Source organism: Podarcis bocagei, assembly GCF_964188305.1.
Source record: "Podarcis bocagei genome assembly, chromosome: 7".
NCBI lineage: Eukaryota > Metazoa > Chordata > Lepidosauria > Squamata > Lacertidae > Podarcis > Podarcis bocagei.
The window spans coordinates 9,993,668-10,000,904 of NC_138132.1; positions in this window are offsets into that span (position 1 = coordinate 9,993,668).

The window sequence follows — 7,237 nt, forward strand, 5'->3', positions numbered from 1 at the left end:
GGTCCAGAGAAAACAGACAGCATTACAAGCCAGGATATTATCGTGTGGGACGTGGGAGGCTGTGCTTCTCTTCCCCCTGTATAGGCTACAACATGTCACTAGCATGGAAGTGCTAGGTGGTACATCAAAATCTTTTTTAAATGTCCATGCAGGGGTATTGTAGAGCTGAGGAGGAAATTTGCTCACAGTAAAAAAATTGGTGAGCACCTAACATTGTTGTGCATTTCAGAATGTTTCTTGTAGCTGCAGATCCTCATAGCCCTGCCGACTGGCCAGCCAGAATCTTGCTGAACTCTTTCATGGTTGTTAAAGGTTTCTTAAGGTATTCCCCAAGCACTTGTCAAGCCTATCTGTCCAGCCTTAGGGCCTAGAAATTTAGGGTGCTCCCAAACAAGGACTTAATGCTTTGAATGGGTCACTGAGATATCGCAAACAGGTCGTTGGCAACCATTTTTGTTTTTCTGTTTAACTTCTTTGGGTTTTCCCTGCAAAGGGGAAATCCAGATTTAACGGAGGGGAGGGGAAAAAAAGGCTGGTGTGGTGATGACAGAAAAACAACAACACATATGTTAAGGAGCGAGTATTATAGGCCTTGACTTGACTCTTGCGTCCTGAGTGTAAATTTTTCACATTCGGAACCAGAAAACCACGATGTGTTTTTCCTAATGGGTTGCATTGTAACTAAATCCTAGACAGAGTAGACCGACTGGAAATCAATAGGCCTAAGTTAGTCAAGTGTATTACAGTGGTGCCTCGCAAGATGAAAATAATCCGTTCTGTGATTCTCTTCGTCTAGCGGTTTTTTCGTCTTGCGAAGCAAGCCCATTGAAGGATTAGCGGATTAGCGCTATTAGCGGCTTATCTGCTGATCGGATCAGCTGATAAGCGGCTTAGCGGCTTAGAAAAGGGGGGGGGGGAAACCAGCAGGAACTCGCAAGACATTGTCATCTTGCGAAGCAAGCCCATAGGAAATTCGTTTTGCGAAGCACCTCCAAAACGGAAAACTCTTTCGTCTAGAGAGTTTTCCATCTTGCGAGGCATTCGTCTTGCGGGGCACCACTGTAATTTAAGTGGGTCTTCTCCAGTGCTATTTTTCTAGAAAAAGAGGGGCTGGAACGCCTCCCTCGTTCTCTTAGAATGACAATGGCGCCTTCCTGAGAGGTGCCAGAACTGAGTTCTGGTGAGTTTCGACTGAAAAAAAGCCCTGGTCTTCTCTGGGTGCAACTGACCTTGGATACAACCCAAGGTGACCTTGACACTACAGGTCCTTAGCAGCTACCAGCAAAAGGGATGTGACCTTTCTAAAAAAGCTCATCCTTGGAAACCAAACACCGGTAGATCCCTAGAAAGAGGATAGTACCATAGATAGCTTCCCCCTGCCTTTTTCTCCTTTTTTGGCATTCGACAATGAAACTCTCCCTAGGCACCATTCTGAATTTAGAAGAGATCGCCACCTCCTCAGTACTGGCAAATGGTGTTTGTCACATTCTCCCTTCTTCAGGTTTCTTCCTGCTTCTGTAGCTTTAAAATCAAATGTTGCCAGAGGTTAAAGGTTGAAGTAGCTGAAAGGATTTTGATGTTGTTATAATAAGAATAAAACACAACCACTTGATTTCCAACCCCATGGTCACATAATCACTCTTTAAAAAAGCATTTCAAGGTGTGTAAGGAAAATAAATCTTCAAAAGCTGTCACAGAATCTGTAACCAGGCAGGGAGAATAATTTATACATCTTGGGATGGTGGTAATGTTGGGTGGGTCCTTTTGAACGAAGTACTGTACCTTCTCTGGGCTTACCTTTCAAATGTATGCAGCATTACTGGCTTAATTTTAGCCCTATAACCTGTTTTCTGTGCCAAGGCTGAGCCCTGGAAAGATGTGAAGTATTAATAAAACAGGCACTGCTTCTGATTGTTTTCCGGGCTTGTTTCCTTGTCAGTTGCTAACTTCAAACAACGCTGGATGCTTGCAGACTTGCCCTTTTTGGGTGGGATTCAGTTCCATATCAGCAAGTTTGGGTTGTGCAGTTAAAGCTGAGGTGGAGCTCTTGCACAGCAAGCCTACTTCCCCAGAGGACTGGACTTTTTGCCATAAGGAAAGTGAGAGTGAAACACAGTTGACAGCGTAGGATAACGCTTGCTTTGACACAACTGTTTTCTAGCCTCCCCGGAGACAAACCCAGGTGAGTATTCAGTAAGCAAGTCATCTGGAAAAGCTGCTCCACACTTTTGGGCAGTTAAGGAGCAGAGATAGTGAGTCAAAGGAGGCGTCTTCCAAGGGAAAGTTTATTTCAGCCCTGGCACTTTTGAAGGACAGGTCAACCCCACCCCTTGGGCCTAGAATTATCCTTTTTAAAAAATTTATATTCTGATAATTGTATCTCGCCTTTCTTCAGTTATGGAGCTCAAGGTGGAATTTCCAGGTATCTTGTTTATTTAATATATTTATATCACGCCTTCCCCCCAAGTTGGGCTTCAAGGTGGTTTTTACAAAAGTTTAAAAACATCAGTTGTAAAATACAGAATAATAAAAACAAAACTGGTTAAAAACAACAATGGCAATGCAGATCTGAAAACAGCAATTTAAATATAATTTACCTCAACAGGAGCCTAGTGATCAGCACCGTCTGCACCTTATTTTCCACAGGCTTGTCTGAGCAGGTAGATCTTGGCCTCCAACATAGTTGGAGCCAACCTAACCCCTCCTGGGAATGAGGGCTACCAACTTGGGATGGTTTCAAAACAAGATTAGACAAACTCATAGAGGAGAAGGCTATCAATGGCTACTAGCCGGGGGGGGGGGGCTGTGCTGTACCTCCACTGTTGGAGGCAGCAATATTTCCAAATCCCAGTTGCTGGAAACAACAGGAGCGGAGAGTGCTCTTGCCCTCGGTTCCTGCTGCTTGAGGATTTTTCCCACAGACACCCTGGTGGCCATCGTGGGAGCAGAATGCCGTTGGCTCAGCTGGTTAGAGCGTGGTGCTGGCAGCACCAAGATCCCCATATACGGGGCCACCTGCATATTCTTGCATTGCAGCGGGTTGGACTGGATGACCTTTGGGTGCCCCTTCCAACTAGGATTCTAGGACCAGATGAGGCCATTGGTTGATCCAGCAGGGCTCTTAACTTCTTGCGCTGCCGTTCAGGGGCTTTCCGCCCCTTCCTGCCTTTTCCCAATGCATGTTTGTGGATTATGGGATGGGGATCCGTTTTAAGACCCCAACAGAGCTTTTCCCCTCCTCCTGCGCTTGCGCGGGGGCTTCCTTGCGATGCATTCCCACCTACTGACCAGCAGAGGGGGATGTTCGCAGAGAACGGAAGGCGGGAGGGCTGAGGAGCGCTGTGATTGGCCGGCGCCGCCACCGGTCACGCGACTCACTCCGGACGAATGGGGGCTTCGGCCAGGAAGGTATGCGCTCTGTCCCCTCGCCTTCCCAACGCTCTATGGCCCTGGGGTACTTCCGGTTCCGGTGTGGGAGCTGCGACTTTTGGGGCGGGTGAGGAATGGCCTCTCCTGTCCTCTAATCTGCGAGCTGGCCGGGGCTGGTGGCTGAGGGGGCTGTTTTGACAGGGGAGCCCTGCTCTCTCTCGCGCTCGCTCTCAGGTGAATGGGGCCTATTCGCTTGTGGGGAGGAGGGAGAAGCAGCCTGAGGGAGGGCGCTGTCCTGTGGGAGCCCCTTTGGCCTCAGGAAAAGAGGATGTAAGATAGAGAGACATCTTGATATTACATAGATAGGTGTATTAACACAACATGAATGCGTGGTTGCTGGGAGGGGGGCGCTGTTGTGACACGTCAGCCTTGCTCCCTCTCTCATAATCTATTAATATGTTAATTAATATATTAGTAGTATACAGTGGTACCTCGGGTAAAGTACTTAATTCGTTCCGGAGGTCTGTTCTTAACCTGAAACTGTTCTTAACCTGAAGCACCACTTTAGCTAATGGGGCCTCCTGCTGCCGCCGCGCCGCAAGAACACAATTTCTGTTCTCATCCTGAAGCAAAGTTCTTAACCTGAAGCACTATTTCTGGGTTAGCGGAGTCTGTAACCTGAAGCGTATGTAACCTGAGGTACCACTGTATATTCATATATTAGTAATATATACTATAATCCATACATTGGAATTATTGGGGTGGACTATCTCATTTTTCCCCTTTCTACTATATATACACTTCACCCCAGTAATTCCCACATATTGATCATATATATTTATATTAATATCTATATCTATCTATCTATCTATAAACAGTGGTACCTTGGGTTACAGACGCTTCAGGTTACAGACTCCGCTAACCCAGAAATAGTACCTTGGGTGAAGAACTTTGCTTCAGGATGAGAACAGAAATTGTGTGGCGGTGGCGCAGCAACAGCAGGGGGAGGTCCCATTAGCTAAAGTAGTACCTCAGGTTAAGAACAGTTTCAGGTTAAGAACAGACCTCCAGAATGAATTAAGTTCTTAGCCTGAGGTACCGCTGTATACACATACAGAGAGGGATGGTTGTTTTGTGTGTGTGTGTGTGTGTGTGTGTGTGTGTGTATATATATATATATATATTTGCTTATTTGATATGTATGTGGGAATTATTGGGGTGGAGTATTTCAGTTTTCCCCTTTCCACAACAGAGAATAAGATACCCAGTTTTCGGGAGCCAAAATATAATTTTAAGAGTCAGATCTGCCATTATAGGGCCATTTAGGGAGGAGGGGGAGATATAAAAACATATTGAGGGTTGGAACAATTTTTTAAAAAGACATATTTCAGGATTTACTTTTCTTCTGCCCTCCACCCCCAACAGCATGTTTTTAAGCACCTCTGGATTTTCCCTAGTTTCAGAGAGCATTCCTGCCATGGAGCATTAATTGTTTTTTGCCAAAAAAGGAGCTTTTCAGGATCCAGTTGTAAGATTCTATCTTTTCTCAGGCTCACAGTGTTACAAAAGGAATGATGCACAAGGAAAAGAGGGGAGGGGAAGGGGGAAAGAAAAGAAAGCTACCTCAGGAGCCAGTTCTTAAAGAGATTGTTTCTGGCTGGGGTGGAAATAGTTCAGTTGGGGCCTGTCACTTGGTGGGCGACAGTTGGGGAGAAGAGCCAGCTGCAGCTGGTGTCTGCCCTGTGGTATGGCTGCTGCTGGGTGACTGATAGAATAGAACAGAGTCAGTAGGGATGTTACAGTGGATTAAGATGTATCTCTTTTTCCAGGCTATTGAGGAATTATGACAAAATTGCTCACTGCTGTCTCTTAACTCTTGTTTTTTTGGGGGGAGGGGTTCCTGTGGTGTTACTGTTAAAACTTGATGTTGATTTAAAAAAGAAAAAAGAAATTGCAGGTTGTATCCATCTAAATTCTACTTGGAGTAGGCCACTAATGGACCTAAGTTAGTCATGTCCATTAATTTCAGTGGTTGTACTCTGAGTATGGCTAACATTGGCACCAACCCTGTTTTGCAAATTGCTGAAGGACATTTTGGTATTAAGCAACAAATCTATAATAAATAGTAAAAAATCAAGGAGATGTTGCTGAAATTTTCAGCAGCCACACCCAAAGGTCTACCTAGTTATATATATAGCTGAGAATGCAATATTGAAGTTCTTTATCTATAGATGTCTGCCTTAGAATATTGTTCATAATGTTACATAGTATGTGGAATAATCCTAGGTGTGCTGTTTGCCAGGTTTGTGCCACAGTATCATATTTTATTTTTATGTGGTTGTCTTTTCATCTTTCTTCCCACCAAGTGTGTTAGCATCATATTATTGTGTAATGCTGATTTTTAATTTAATTATGCTTATGCTAACTTGCTAACTATTCCAGCATCACTGATTTCCTGAGAGTTCTTTTCATCCCACATCCTTCACTGTGGCTGTTTTGACTCTAGTTCATAAGTTAAGGCTTATTTCGCTTCCCTGAATGGGACCTATTGCTCCCTTTCTGTCTTTTCAGCTTTTTTAAAGGAGTACATAGAGATAAGACTCCTCTGAAAATGGCAAGCTGTGGCTCAGCTTCCAGAGAGGTAGCCATGGTTTAATCTGTTGCAGCAGAAGCAACGAGATCTGTTAGAAATGTAAAAGACTTGCAGGTGTTGTGGCATCCGCTTTCATGGGCTAGAGTTCATTAGATCAGGTGCTTGCCATGATGTGGACTCTGACCCAGGAAAGCTTATGCTTTAATAAAAGTGTTGGTCTCTAAGGTGCCACAAGATTCTTTATTGTTCAAGCAATGGCTCAGTTTCCTAAAAGCATCATGGTAGGGCTAGGACTTTCAGAGGTCTGTGGTGAATGAGGTTTCTCTTTTTTTCAGGTGAGTCTGAAAGGTGATGGGCTGCAGCTTGCATACAAAAGCTGTTTCAGTTTGTCAGCAGAATTCAAAAGGCACTCCATAGGCTCTGCAGTAGCCTTTCCCAACCCTTTGGGATTTGCAATCCCAGGCATCTGAAAGTCACCAGATTGAGAAGGCTGCTCCAGGGGTTTGCATGCCCTGTTCAAGTGACTTGCATTTGGTGTCCAGTTTTAAATTAGAAACAAGCAACGTTTCTAGATTTCATGGTGGTTTGGAAATGTTTAGCGAATCCGTATGCTTGTAGAAAGAATACACAGATGAGGACGGGTTTCTGCATAGCCTTTTTCTACATGAAGGGTCCTCACTTGGGTAAATAGATGCACATATTTTGTAACGTAGGAGTGGCTAATACGCCAGCGATTTTCCTGGAGATGTCAACCTGATAGATGATCTGCTTCTTAGCAGCTTATTTGATTAAATATTTTTGCATATCATACAGGTTTCCGTATAGAAATTTCACCTTCAGATATTAATGTGCTAGATTTTTTTTTTCTAAAAAGCTGCCACTCATGTTAAAAATGGCCCTCTTCTAACAATATTTTTGTTCACTATTGTAGTACTGGACCAGAACTAAAACAACCTATTAAAAATAAAGCAGTATGTCACTAACTTTTCATCCTTGCTGATTAAAATTTGACAGTGCTGATTTATTTTGGGAGTGAGGGAAACTCTCTTTACACAAGGAAGGACCCAGGAGACAGAAGGGTATTTTGCCTCATTAATGACACCATCCAGTGGAAAGGGGCTTCCCAGTTACAGCCTATTTGCTTGGATACACAACAACTTGGGTTAAATTGCTGTGCACTCTGTGTCTTTATTCCAACGTGAATATGTTTTATTCTATTTGCGCGTGAACCTGCAGGCAAATGTCTTCCCACAACCATTCTTACCCATTCTGACT